General features: G+C 35.7%; 1 protein-coding gene across 5 annotated transcripts in view; it reads right to left on the bottom strand.

The window, feature by feature from the left end:
* KDM4C (lysine demethylase 4C) overlaps nt 1–15,476 on the bottom strand; it is a 408,417-nt gene that overhangs the window by 258,593 nt on the left and 134,348 nt on the right. The window lies entirely within an intron of this gene.

Below are 15,476 nucleotides of genomic sequence, written 5' to 3'. Positions count from 1 at the left end.
TATAAACCTACTATAGTAAGGTGATGGTATCTTCACACTGGCAGGGCAGAGGAGGTACTAGATGGATAAACAAACTGAATATCCAACAATGTCTGCTGCACTCATTACGGGGCATTAAGGCCCACAGTATGTGTGGTTGGGGGGCAACAGAGTACTCCAAACATCCAAGAGTCAAAAAGTTAAGCAATTCTGTATAAATTCCAGTGGTGCCCTGAAGGATCCTGGCAAAAGGAGATGGTAGTCACAAGCAAAGAAGAATAAGACTGCAGTAGTGTATCTCAACATGCATTGAGAGGATCGCGGGCGTCAGGCTATTCAGTAATACCTGATTCAAAATGTAGGTGTACGTGATTCAAGTGTAGGTATAGGTGTAGGTGCAGCTTCCACATTTTTTACAAGTTCCCCAGGTTTCTTATGTCCATTAATATGAAAAAAACTACTGCATTAGAGAGTATCATCCTCTTACAACAAAGGAATAATGATTGTTTAAGTATGAAGGAATTATGCTCTATACATCCTTTCAAAACATATTTTAAGTATATGCTACTAAATTCAACAATTTTTATTTTCTAAGCATTCTCTATGTTAAATGCACAATTATGAATGGATAAATCTATACAAAAAGACTAGAGATGAATATACGGAAACTGATGTTGCCAATTCTGTAAATATTGACAGAATGGGACAGAAATTATTTCAAGAAAGTGAAAATTCAACACACACACCCCCCCCCAAAAAACCCTACTAGGAAATACACTGGAGAACTTCTCATCAGTGGCTAAATCTCACCTCTAGGAGATTCCAAGAATTGCTGACTCTGAATAATGTGATTTCTGTAAAGAGTCTTGAGAGATAGAGATACTGGAGCACAGCACCAAGAAGAACGTCTTTCTCCTCTGACAAACTGAAACCATTAAGTCAAGAGCATCACATTGATCCAATTACACCAGGAAGAGTTAAAATAAAACTAATATCCCAAAGACCCTCAGGACTCATCAGTAGAGAGTAACATCCTTTAGGGGCCAATAAAATTAATGACATTTCAGAAATAAGACTCTTATGAGCCATTAAAAGAAAGAAGTGGCAGAGGGCTACAGAAATCAAGCCTATTTTAATCCTTAAAAACTAAAGAAAACATTTGAAAGAAAAATCTCTACAATTCCTTCAAATTGGAAAGATGAACTTCTGAAATATTCTTTGTTGGCACCCACAAAATATCCCTCCTTGTTACATATCCTAAAAAAATATATCTGGGTTGCAAACCTTACTGAGACACCAGCTGGGTAACCTCCAGTGGCTAACTCATGGGCTTCAGTTTCTTCCTCTATAAAACAGGGCTGTAAGAAGAGTCAACTTAATAAGACGGATAAAGCTCTTGGACCAGTGACTGGGGCAGAGCAGACTTAACTGAAGAAACGGACTCTGTGCTGTAATTTATGCCTTATTTTAGAGTTTACATACACTGTCTCCTTACTGAACTATTGAAGGGGCATCAGATAGGATAACTGTACACTGCTTTATGAAAAGCAAAGCATTAAACTCAAATGTTATATGTTATTAACTTGTAAATGGAAAAGTTAACACAATTGAAAGAAAGCTGACACCCAGAATAGGTAAGTACCGTAAATAGTAAAAGGGCACTTAGTTTCTTTAAATAAGTTCCAGTCTCTTTCATTCTTTCATTATTTATTGAACAAAAGACAAGGGCTAAGTATTTGTCTTCCATGACCTACAAGAGATATTAGACCCAAGCAAACACAAGAGGGAAGAGTCTAAGCACTATAATTAAGATAAAGATAACTAGGGACTTCACAGTATTAAGAAAGAGATTCTTTAGGCTTACAGTGAGCAGATAAATCTTCACAAAAGGGGAAGTAGTTGAAATGGCCTTGAAGCACATTTAGGGTTTGAATGAGGAACATAATCCAGGTAACAGCATGAGGCAAAGCAAGGAGATGAAGAAGCATAGGTGCTCGGTATAAGGTAACCCAGTTTTGCTAAAGCACAGAGTGGAGCTAGTACAGTAACAGACTGGAAAACAGCCTACAGACAAGCTGCAGAAGACCCTGAATGTGCCTCTACAGAAGCAGAGACAAGAATGCTGGCAGTTTGGATTCCTTGTTCAAAATCCTTTTATAAAGGAATTTCAGAGTTTTGCATTCTCAGAGTAATTTAACAGATTTTAAGAGGTGGAGTTAGAGCCAAGGGTTGACCACCAACCTCCAAAGTGGTTAAAAGGTAAGGTTTGAAAAGAAACAGGTGGGTAAGCATGCAAAGTGACTGATTACAGGAGATTAAAAAATGGGAGAGGCATCAACACACAGCACAAGACCCCAGCTTTTATCTGTTACAAAGAAGTAGGACAATTATTGGGGCAAGTAGGACAATTATTGGGCGGGGGGGGCGCGGGCAGGAAAGGACATAGGTGAGTGGGTAATCACTGCAGGATACTGAAGTAATTTTCAAGGCGATCACAGAACTACCACTTCTACTCTTTCTGTGAAACTATGAGGAACTAGGACACACAAATCCAAGTAATGAGAGGAGTGATGAAGGATCTGGCCAAACAGTCAGCACCTACTAAGTCTCTGCTCTGTTCTGGGCACAGGAAATACAAGCATAAACAAGACAAAAAGCCTGCTCACAAGGGACTTACATCCCATTATAGGGAAGACAACCAAATCAATAAAGAACTTAAAGACAGAGAAGAGGGCCAAGGAAAGAGCTCTGTGACCCTCTAATATTTAAAAGTCACATAAAGGAGGCAGGGAAATAGGTCTAAAGGCCTAGAGTAGTGAATCCAGAAAGAGAATTTCTAGAAGGATGGCCTAAGGCAACCCTGAGGGTGAGCTGCATCGCTGGACCCTCATTCTCTTTCCCCCCCATCTCTTGCCTTCTCCGATTGCCTGCATCCAACCAGAAGGCAGAAATCTATACAGTCTATTGTGGTGGTCCACACAGACCAGCAACCCTGGGAAAACAGCTGGGTACAGACCTGGGCAAAGTGGACCTGGAGGTACAAATCAAAGCTGTGCAACAAGAGCACTATGTGGTATATTAAACTAGCTCATGCCCTCAGTCATGATGAATTGCAACCATTAACCACCTCCTCCATCCTGTAAGTTCTGTGATTCTGCGGTTAACTGTAAAACCACAGCTTGTATTCTCCAAAAAGGGCGAAAACAGGGAGCTATTTAAAAGAGGATTCCAGATTACCATATTTGACATTTGTGAGAAATAAACACTGTCTTCTCTAAGGTACCCAAGGGAGACATGATGAGAAATGTTCCCCAAAATACCAAGAAATTTCCAGATATCAACAGAAGGAAAGAAGTTGCATGCCTGCCTGCAACATCTCTTTTCAGACTTACTCCTTCTCCTATAAATAAAGATGACAACTGATGTGCTTGAAGAAAAAGTGGTACCACTTTCATTCCCTGCCCCCAAAAGACAAATCTGGATTCTGAAGTCATTGACACACAAGGCATTTGAAACAAACAACAAGGATAAACAGCCATCTGATGTGGCAATATCAACATCTTTTTCTTTGGTCATTAATTATAAGTAATAGGTCAGATACAAAACCCCACAAGACTTAAAACTTGCCTATGATGTCTGGCTATTCTATGTCCTGTCACCTGACAATCCTCCAACACATAAACTCAAGAAGACATTTCTTAGAATTCAATAGAAGGTTAAAATTTACATCCTTCCTTCTGTCACTCTAATCATTCAATCATCATTCAAATAAACCCAATAATGCAATTTACTAGCAATGTATGTGCACACTAAACTTAAACTGCAATCACTATGAACTACAAAGATTCCAACTACCCTTGCAAGAGAACCACTCAGAAAATAGGTCAGTGTAAGTGATCTGGCATCACAAAGTAAAAAAATCAAGTACAAATGACACCACTGGCCTGACTCTTAGTCACATTAATCAAAAAAGAGAATCAGAAGAAGCATCAGTGAAACATTTTTTGAAAAATAATTTTTGAAGATTTTAAGAATCTGTATTATTAGAATGTTCTATATATGATTTTTTTTAAAAAACCTATAATATGACTACAATCTTGGTCACCAAGTGAAAGGGGAGGAGACAACGTATTCAAGACCCAATAAATAGTAAAATTATTAAATCACATAGGCTTTGCCAAATAAACAACTGATTTACACAGCAGAGAATCTAAAGCATACCACAAAATAAGAAATGAGGGTAATTATTGATAAATCTCCCTACAAGTCTTTCAAGTCAGTAGGGAAACACCATTTTGAAAATAAATCTAATTATGCTGTCCATTTCTATAGCTAATGTACAGTTCCACTGGAGGGAGGGAAAGCCAAGCACCCCACCTCTGATTTGAAAAACGTGGACCAGAATAGAGAGCCCAGAAATGAACCACACCTTTATGGTCAACTAATATGTGACAAGAGAGCAAGAACACACAATGGAATAAAGACAGTCTACCAAATAAATGCTGCTTGAAAAACTGAACAGATATGTGCAAAAATAAACAAATAAATAAATAAATGGACCACCTTCTTACACCACGCACATGGCTGTAAAATCTCATAGCAGTATTTTTTCTGATACATCTCCCCGGGCAAGGTAAAGAAAAAAATAAACAAATAGGACTACATCAAACTAAAAGGTTTTGCAAAGCAAACGAACCATCAACAAAATGAAAAGACAACCCACTGCATGGGAGAATATATTCACATATTAAAAAGCGGTAATATCCAAAATTTAAGAACTTATTCAACTCAACATAAAAACAAACAATCCAATTTAAAAATGGGCAAAGGATCGGAATAGACAAGTCTCCAAAGAGAACATACAGATAGATGGCCAATAGACATATGAAAAGATGTTCAACATTGCTAGTCATCAGAGAAATGCAAATTAAAACCACAATGAGATATCACCTCACACCTGTCAGAATGTTTATCATCAATAAATCAACAAACAAGTGTTGGTGAGAATGTGGAGAAAAGGGTACCATCATGCACTGTTGGTGGGAATGCAGATTGATACAGACACTGGAAAACAGTATGGAGTTTCCTCAAGATATCAAAAATGGAATTGCCTTATGATGCAGCTATTCCACTTCTGGGAATATATCCCAAAAAAACCCCTGAAACACTCATTTGAAAAAATATATGCAGCCCAAGTTCAATGCAGCATTATTTACAGTAGCCAAGATTTGGAAGCAGCCATCAGTAGAAAAGTGGATTAAAAAAAGTTGTGGTATAGTTACAAAACGGAATATCACTTGGCTAAAAAAAGGAAAAAGGAAATCTTAGCTTCTTGTGACAGCATGGATGGACCTGAAAAGTATTATGCTAATTGAAATAAGCCAGTCAGAGGAAGACAAATGCCATATGATTTCACTCATATGTGGAATCCAAAGAAGAAAATAGAAACAGGCTCATAGGTACAGAAAACAGACTGATAGCTGTTGGGGGTGGAGGGTGCAAGGGGTTGGGGAGCCCGTGGAAAAAGGTGAAGGGATTTAAAAAAAAAAGAAAAGAAAAGAAAAAAGAAAAAACTCATAGCCACAGACAACAGTATGGTGATAACCAAAGGGAAAATGATGTAGGATGAGGAAGAAGAGGGTAAAGGGGGTAATAAATGGTGACAAAAAGAGACTTGGCTTTGAATGGTGAACACACAATACAGATGATGTATTATAGAATTGTACATTTGAAACCTATATAATTTTATTACCAGCAACACCTCAATAAACTCAATTTTAAAACGTTTTAAATAATAAAAAAATAAAATGAAATGGCTTGACCAGGGCCATACAAAGATTTAGAAAATCTGTACGAGAACCTGTAACTTGTTACTACAAATTACATGTTCATACTGAAACTGGAAAAATTATGAGTATCATTTTTACAGTAGTAATTAAATGTGTATACAGGAAAAAAGCAAACAAAAAACAAAAAGAAGAAAAATGTTATTAAATTGTACATTTATCTATTGTTTATTTTCACCACTATGTTTTATAGAGTTTATATTGAACCTCTTCTTAAGAACTGACTAGCTCCCTATCGCAAAGAATAAAAAGGTCCAAATTCCTTCATATAACACTCAAGGTATTTCAGCCTGGCTCCAGCAACCATTCTAATTGTCCTACATCTCAAACCACACAGAGTCAACTGTCAAGAACATCCTACCACATCTTGCCTCCATTATTTTTCTCAAGCTAGTGATTCCCTCTTTTAAATACATACTTCCAATCCACCAATATTTGTAAAACCCCTTCCAATCTTTATTAGCACAAATATCAGTTCTCGCAAAATATGTTTCAGATCCCTACCATGTTGAAATTAAACTTGCCCCATCTTATATTCCCACATTACCTTGTACCTTAATCCCAGCATTAACCAGTAATAAAAGTCTGACTGCTGTATATTCAAGTGCTAAAAAACTGTCTTTGTGGGCTTCACATACCCAGCATAGGCCCTGCCTCTACCACAAGCTGTTAATGTTAACTCTGGTAACAGACAGCTTACAATAGGAACTGAACTCGTTTAACTGGCCCTTTCCGTGTTCTTCTAACACTATACCTTGAATGCAATGTATAGCTACCAAGATTTAAGCTACAGTAAGGTTCCAGGGAGATATATAAATTGTACCATTCAAGGGAAGAAGAAAAAACCAAAAGGTCTCTTTATTCCTAAGACAAAGGGAATTTTTTTCTCATACTGCTGTTCTCCTTCTAAAGAGTTAAAAACAATCAAATCTTGACAATGGAATAGCCTAAAAAGAGTCAAGAACAATCAGGACAATGTCTTCTTAATGACTAAATGTAACAATCATTTTCTGTCATTTGAAATTGAAAGGAAATTTAACCTCCAACCTCAAAGTGGCATCTCCAATTCTTCATCAATGTGGTAGTTAGGAGAGAATACACTGAACATGATTGCTTCAGGGGCAGGTCAATTTCTTTTATTTCCTATTCCTTTTACCAAGCAACCTTCTAACTCCCCTCAGGAAAATGTAAAGATCCCAAGACAAATACTCCTAGGTAAATGAGAGAATACCCATTTTGCATAATCTAAACAGCAGGAACTGATAATGTGCTTCTTGCATGTTTCTACCACAAAAAAAAAAATAAGGTATGATGTTTCCTAGCAAATTATAAAATAGTGCATCTTAGAAGCAGTAAAGAACGTTTATAAATTTTATAAACTAAAAAGTACTTTAATAAAATAAATTCTATCATTCCAGAGACTTTCAGAATGTTAATTTTCAAAACAAAGTTAAATTACCTCCAGAATTTCATATTTGTTGCACATTCCCGTTAGGTAACCTAACACAATCCTTAAAACAGAGGAAAATAGGTAAGTAGCAAAATGAAAAGACAGAGAATGAAATGTGACTAATTGTAATGGTCTTATAATGTCAAAGGGCACTCATAACTTGGCTCAATACCTCCATACTCCTCATTGTAAACATTAATTTTATCAAAATTAAATGGCACACCATTAAGGTATTATTACAACTGACCAGAGAATAAGGTACTTATTTGTTGCTATCTTAGACAATCCAATTTAGAATGGAAAAATAAGAAATGTTGTAAACAAAGATCAGTACTGGACTCTGAACTGCAAACAAGGACAATAGAAAATTCAAGTGGAAAAGCAAAAAGTGTGCTGCTCCTAAAAGAATTCTTAGTGTCCTTATCCTCAATTTATTACCTGTATACAACTACCATCTTTTTCTTCTACATTGACAGCAATATGTTTCAATTAAAACTGCACAAAATATCAGCAACTGACATCAGCGGGCCTCAGGGGATGTCAAATACAGCTGTTTGATTTTAACAGTAACTGCATGAATTTTCATCTGAGAATTTTCAATTCTGCTTATATTGTATTATCATAATTAAAGCTGTCCAATTTTTGCCAAGTGCTAATTTCACTGAAAAAAAAATGAATAGAATAAAACAAGAGAAGTAAAGAAGGAAGGAAGGCAGGAAGACAGGTAAGCAGGCAGGCTGTCAGAACATCCTGTGGAGCTGAGACAGCTCCCCCTAATCAGGGGCCTCTGCCAAACCCACCCACAGGGCATGCAGGGAAAGTGAAGTCCACCAATCCACACCTCTAAGAGGTACCAAATAGCATTCCTTTATCTGACTCTCACCAATGCCACTGGAGAAGCACTTTGAATGTGACATGTATTCCTCCCCAGCTGGCACAGTCATGGACTAAAGAAAAATATACTTCATAAAAATCCATTTTGCAAACTTTAAACCTAAAACAGTGCAATAGATTCCATAATTGTTGCATTACATTAGAAGAAATATGTTTGTTTCATCACATGCTTCAGAATACCTATATATTTTTTTAAGTTTTAAGCCAATTTAAATGTTAATACTAGGGAAATGTTTTTGTGCAAGAATTTTTATTTTTCAATTCATATCCCTGGGCTGCTAGCTTTTAAAGTTCTATTACCCACAAAGAAATCCGATCATTTATTAATATTTTTCCTAGTATAGGTGTTGGTATTTTGTTTATTTGAAAACACAAAACTAAACTCTTATTACTGAAATAAGGTTAAACCTCAAGCATTTTAATCTTCATGTTCCATTTCTTTGCAGAAGGACTGACATAGCCAGTATTTTGTTCCCTTTTTTGTTTTGTTTTTGTTAAATTTCTCAACATGCTGAAAATATCCACTAATTTGCAACAATATAGAAAGATTACCATATGAAAAAAAACTCCAAGAACTGAATATCACAACTCTTGAAATATCAATTAGTAAAATGAAGAGAAAAAGTATCCTTTCCTTCTCAGTCCTATATCAAAGTAAGTACAAAAAGAAAGGGGAAAAATCCCATCATTACTCATAGGGAATACACACACCTCTCTCTGAGAGCAACAAGCAGTTCAGAAGACACTGACACACACCACCCTCCTCAGAATACAGATACTGGGGAAAGAAACACCTCCTCCTCTAAGCAGCAATTCCTAGAGACTAGAGCAAAACAAAAATTAGCTGATACACATACTGTTTCTCACCCACAATAAGGAAAAGGTTATACCCAAACATATTACCCTTCAGCTAGAAAAGGAAACAACTGTATACATGGGTGTTCTACACCTTCAACCTACTTTACATTCACATACATTAAGGTATATTTGTTTTGATCCACTGTGTTTGGTTGAAGTACTTCTACAGTGAATTCCAGGACTGTGTGGGCTCCTACAACTCTGCCTCAGAGAACCGCAGAATGCAAGCACTTTGTGTACATTTTCTCATGTAACCTACAGAATAACCCTGGAAGACAGATATATATGGTCCTATTAACCTGCACGTAAGGGATCAGGAATGTCCCCTGCAAGAAGTGACAGCATAGCTGAGACCCCACAGCATACAGCAAGTGCTCCATAGCCTGGGAGGAAGCAGGACAATTCCTGAAAGAGAGCTGTAAGGAAGTGCTGGACAGCAGCAAGGAAGGAATTGGGATGGGAGGAGGAATAAGGCTGACAGGTCACACACACACAGGAGAGCACCCTGCAGGCCCTTGCACAGCTCTGCCTGTAACTTGGAAAAGCCTATATTCCCAGGGGTCACCTTCCTCCTGCCCATTCTGTCCCAGCGTCCTGGGATAAAGATTGAGAGATTAACTGGTTGACAAGGAATTTCAGGATCAGGTTCCTACCTTACTCATTTCACAGAGCTCTCCACTCCCCGCCTCAGGGGACAGTGCTCAACCCCTGCTACTACCGCCCTCAGCCCCTATGATCCTGTGCAAGACCTGAGGCAGCCAGCTATGTCACAGAGATTCACAGATACACCTTTTAAATATCTCCAAAAAAAAAAAAAAAAACCCAACAAAAAAATTTTAATTAGGACTCTAGATATAATAAACCATTTTAGAGATCCAGATTAGTCAAATCCCCTCTTTTGTTTGAAATAAGAACATTTGTATACAGTTGCAAACATTATTAAAACAGGTTTGATTTATCTAACACAGGTAGTAAGTGAAATGTACCATGAGAAGGGTGTGCATGAATTTTAACTACTTGAAGCTATTAATTCTACCATTCCCTAAAATACTTGTTTACTGCCTTAATCATGGTATCCATACAGCAAAATCATTACTAGCCTAACAGCTCATAGTCATTGCTATAAATATCAGATATTGTTATATGCATTCAGGGATTATTGATATATATACTCCTGTTTGAGGCTGAAAACCAGTAACTTACTCAAAGCTTCAATCTATAGCAAACTATGTAAACCCTGATCTATCAGATTTTCATCTTGGATACTTTCCTAGACTACTGTCCCTGCCTTCTTACCTCCACTTTAAAAGCATTCACCAATAGATATACATTTAATTTTAAGTAAATTCAATACTTTGAAATTTACATGTACCAGCAAAGTACAATGAGGCCATTCTTTATAAAAACAAACTTTTAATTTTTAATTGCACATGCAATAATTGGTTGTTGCAGAAAAAAATAAAGAAAATTACAATTTCACCCCATATGATGTTACAATTTAATGAATACCTTTTTATAATTTATAATATACATGTAATTTCAAACATAAAAAGGAAAATATCCTGTTTTTGTTTTCTGCTGTTAATCTTTGTCAGTATATTATACATGTCTGCCTATATGAATAAACGCACATCCACATTATTTTTAGTGTTGATTAGTATATCACAGATGGGTGTACCATAATTTATTCAATCATCCCTTAGTGTTGGACATGCACGTGATACCAATTTTTCAGTTTCATAATCAGTACTGCAAAGATTATCCAAATAAACACATCTGGTGTGACTTTCTCATTTTTCTCCACAAAACAAATTCCCAGTGGCAGAATGCAGGGTCACAGGACACATTTACGGGTATTTCTAAGGTTAGTAGCTTGGATATCCTCTAGGTTGTCCGAATTTGTATGGGTTTTTTGCCTTCTTTGTCAATCTAAGAGGTGAGAAATAGCAGTCACCTCTTAGCATTTCTATGACTACCAATGAGATTAAATAAAGGTTATATAGTTACGAACTTACAATATTTCTTCTTGATGAACGGCCTTCCTTTCACTTAAATTTTCTCCTCTATAAGATGGAGTAGTATTACTAGCCCATCTTGGACAGTTAAAAAAATTAGATGAGTTAGTGTAAGTAAAGTTTTATGCCTGACACAGAATAAAGACTAATTGAATTTCAACCATGGTAATTATGAATGAATTAAGAATGAGGTTCTTTATATGCTAAAGTGGTACTGCTTCTCAAACATGCCCACTGAAGTACACCTAATGGCAAAGAAGAAAAATCACAGCATTGTAGTATCCGAAGGTAAAAACCAAACTGCATCCGAGATGCATCAAATTTTCTTAAAATATCCAGTTTTATTTTAAATACTCTTGTCAGTTTTAAATTACGCATCAAGTTATATCAGTATTTGACTATTTTCCTTTTAACTCATCTGTTATTCAAAGTAACATTTAGGGATTAATGAGAGGTGTACCTTATTAAGAATATTAATCGACCACCTCTTATTTAATACAATAGTATATTTGTTCATTTAGTTTGCAGCTTTTTGTAATGTAGTTTCAAATGTCATCATCTTTTTCTTCATGGTGTCCACCAATGGTGTCCCACCTGGAAGTCCTTTCCAACCTAGCCCTCTACCTTTTCTTCTGTAGTATGAGGGCTAATTGTGTTTTATTTTATTTTAAATTCTTTCTTGTTTTTCTATTCTGAGTATGTTGCTATCTTATACTGTATTTAATTTTCCCAAGGTCTTTACTTCATTTTCATTTACATTTTTATATTTTTAATAAAAAAATATATAAGGTATTTTATGTTTTTATTAAAAATTCAAGAGCAGTCTATCACTTTGGAAACAGCAATTAATAGACAAAATGTTTGAAATATCTGACAATAGCAAAGATCTACCTACATCTCCAGCGATTTTTCACAGCCACTGCTGAATAGCTTGAGTTTATAAAAATTAAATCTCTATCCATCTTTCACATCAATGCCACTGATGTACTAGATCAGATAGTCATAACATACCCACATTCATGATCTGTAGGACTAAAGAAGCATGTTGCATTCTCCAGCCTTTTTGGCTAACATTAGAGGTGGCAAGTGCTGATCTTTGCATCTCTTTGACCTCATTTCCACCTACATATGTATGTATATGTACAGCTCTCTCGGCCATAAGCCACAAAATCAAGGATATCCTTCCACAAGCACAGTGCTAAAATTGAACTAAGATCAAACTCTTCTCCTTTGTGTACATATCCAGCAAATTAAAGAATTAGTTTTCCCTTACAAATACTCTCACGTAGAATTTTGCATTTTCAAAATGTTTCATGTTCTTTATTTTAAAAAGGTAAGACTCAGTACAACACACACACACACACACACACAATCAAGGGATATTTTAGAACAGGGGTCTCAGGATTTAAATTTTTCCCCAGAAGTACAGTTTCTGTCTCTGATAAGTGACTGACTTGAAAAAAAAATTGTTCCAGAACTACAGTTCTTTAGCATGTCCTAAACACAGCTCAAAGGAAAACCAAAGGATAAATGTTTTGACCCATTTGAAATCCCTCAGAACCCTGATGATAAGAATGCACCCCTACAGCGGGTGCCTCTACACTTTGCTGTCTGAAGGACAAGTAACATGGCATGGTAATATGTATTTAGATAATAGCTGTCCAAAGACAGAGCATTGGATCTTCACCCACCAAAGACGTAATCACAGAACAAGGAGCCGTGGCTTATAATTAGTTCCTGAGGCAGATCTGGGAGGCAAGCAAAAAGTAGGAATGCAGTGCTGGGCACTGCCACGGCACAATTTGAGACAATGGGGATCCCAAATTGCTTTTAAAAGTTTAATAAATGTCAACACCTCATAAGAGAAAGAATAAACAAACACTTATTTCATGCCATATATCAGTCACTATTCAAGTAACGTACATTAATCACCTCATACACTGCTACTTGTCAGCCTGAAAGTTTACCCCCCCAAAATTTATTTTATACTTGTGCTGTGTTTGTGTGTGTGCACATGCTCCCCTTTTGCACAGCATTCATACTACACAACATGTAGGGACCACGAGCAGTTTGCAGTAGATTTGGGTTAATTGTAAATTCATTTCACAAAAGAAACACTTCATGTTGACTATGATTTCAGCTAAATGCACATACTTCCTATACATAAAATGAGCACTTCTTTTAAGAAACAACCAATCTGAAAGAAATATAAAAAATAGTATAAATATTACATTAAGTTACATCCATTTTATCATATTTCCTTCAATGTAAAACATATCAATTACAATTTTATAGTTAGTAAAGAACTATGACTCTACATGTCAAAGTAGGTCAAATGCTGAGGGAAACCCATTCCTAAAGCACTTGGCGCAAAAAAAAAAAAAAAAATTGTGAAGAGACACTGCCCTCTACTGGTAAGCAATACACATTGTCAATAAATCTTTAACGTACGAATGAAAGTAATTAAATACATTGATATTTAAGCATGATAGTCCATGGCACAATTTACAGAGTCTAATTGTTACTTCTTATTATGTGGGAATGATAAATACATGCATAGTACATCTTTTAGCAAAAACCAATATGCAATTTCAGGGTTTTTACTACATACAGAACATTATATTCTATCTGACAATAGTTTTGTTTGTTGGTTGTTCACACTATTACAGATATTCCCTATTTTCCCCTGCCCTTTGCCCATCTCCACTCAGACCTTACCCTCCCCTCCCTCTGGCCCTAGTTTCAAAGAAAATTTCCATTTTAATTTTTTCAACATTTAAATAAGGTATATCAATGCTGTTTTTTCCCATTTTAGAATCAATGATAAATGTCACCTTAGTTACAGCTCAATTAGTAAGTATATAATAAAGTTTTAAATGCTTTAAAAGTATGATGAACATGTACAGACACATTTATCATCCTCCTTCTCCATGGTGAAATTCTGGTTACAAACGAAATATCCAGAAGTAGATAGATTATAGAACATCTCTACCATGTGCCTATAAGACATTTAGACATTAGTTTAGAGTTCTCTAAATAAATATACTATTAAAAACTATAAATATAATTTCATTGGATATTTTTCAAATAGCACAAAATACATGAAAACAGTCTTGTAAAAAGAATTCCACTCCACAAGAAGTAGCGTGCATAAAAGGTGAGGGTCCCATCTTTATAAACCTTGAATTCATTCCACTGGCCATTAACCAATACAATTAAATATGTATCCTTTCATATATTTTTCTATCTATTTACATATTTTTAAAGATTTTTTAAATCATATCCTCACACTATACACAATCCTCTTAACTAGCATTTTTATTTCTACTCAATATATTTTAAAGATCTTGTCACATCAGTTCATATAAATTGACCCCTCCCATTGTTTCTAACAACTGCACTGTAGAGATGTTCTAAAATTCAATTCCATCAATCCTCTACTGCTAGTAACCATATTTGCACACTATTGAAGTGTGGGGGGGAGAGGGTATTATAAATATCTTTGCTTAAACTGTTCACAAGAATAATTTCTAGAATTATTGATCTATATAATAAATCTGACAGTTTCCATAAAACACAAAATTATGTCACATGTAAATAAATACTGTGCAGTACAGTTTTATTTTTATCAAACTAACATTTAGAAGCAACTTGATTTTAAAACTCACTTGAATCTACAACTATATACAATAACTATATAAAAAATACAGAATGCCAATACTTTTTAGTGACTCAAAGAGAAATCTTTAAAAACCAAAAGCTGAACATATATAGAGGGGAAATGCACATTGTATATTTGTGAAAAACATTATCTGAGTGTTCATGTTTTTGACTATTTAAAAAATATCATCTTACATTAGAGTACTATCAACAGCTCATAAAAACACACATTCTCACCATTTAGCATCCAATTGATCTTTCCTCATTATATGACTCTTTATTTTACACCACAGTTAAAATCCCCAACTGAAAATACAAAAAACTTTAAATAGTACATTTCCTTGAAGTTCAACCTTGCTCGTCTTTGTTCAGTAATCCATACAACTCCAGTAATTAGTTCTGCTGTAGGCTTAAACCATAACATACAAACGGCATAAAATGGGCTGGCTTTGTCCTCCTTTCACTTAGCTATAAATATCCTCTGAAGGTTTATTAATGAACAGCATAGTCAAAGACACTCAAGCTGTCATCGGGCTCCTTGCTGTTAAATTTACTGAAGCATACACTCTACTGTCTGCACATCTCCACACACGATTTGTAAAACCATATGCACAGATTGAAACTGATCTTTAATACGTTTTCTCCCCTTGCAAACTGCCCAGTCCCAAAGAGTATACATGCCCTGTTAAATGTATAGCTTGGTGAGTTAATGACTATTTAGTCTATAGTTGTGTCTTGACTTTCTGTTGACTTTTCCCTCTGTGCCCAATTTCT

This window comes from Pteronotus mesoamericanus, unplaced genomic scaffold (genome assembly GCF_021234165.1).
Source record: "Pteronotus mesoamericanus isolate MK-2021 breed Mesoamerican mustached bat unplaced genomic scaffold, CSHL_Meso_final contig_73, whole genome shotgun sequence".
NCBI lineage: Eukaryota > Metazoa > Chordata > Mammalia > Chiroptera > Mormoopidae > Pteronotus > Pteronotus mesoamericanus.
Note: the sequence above shows the minus strand (reverse complement) of the source record. Positions and strands in the feature narration are given on the sequence as shown.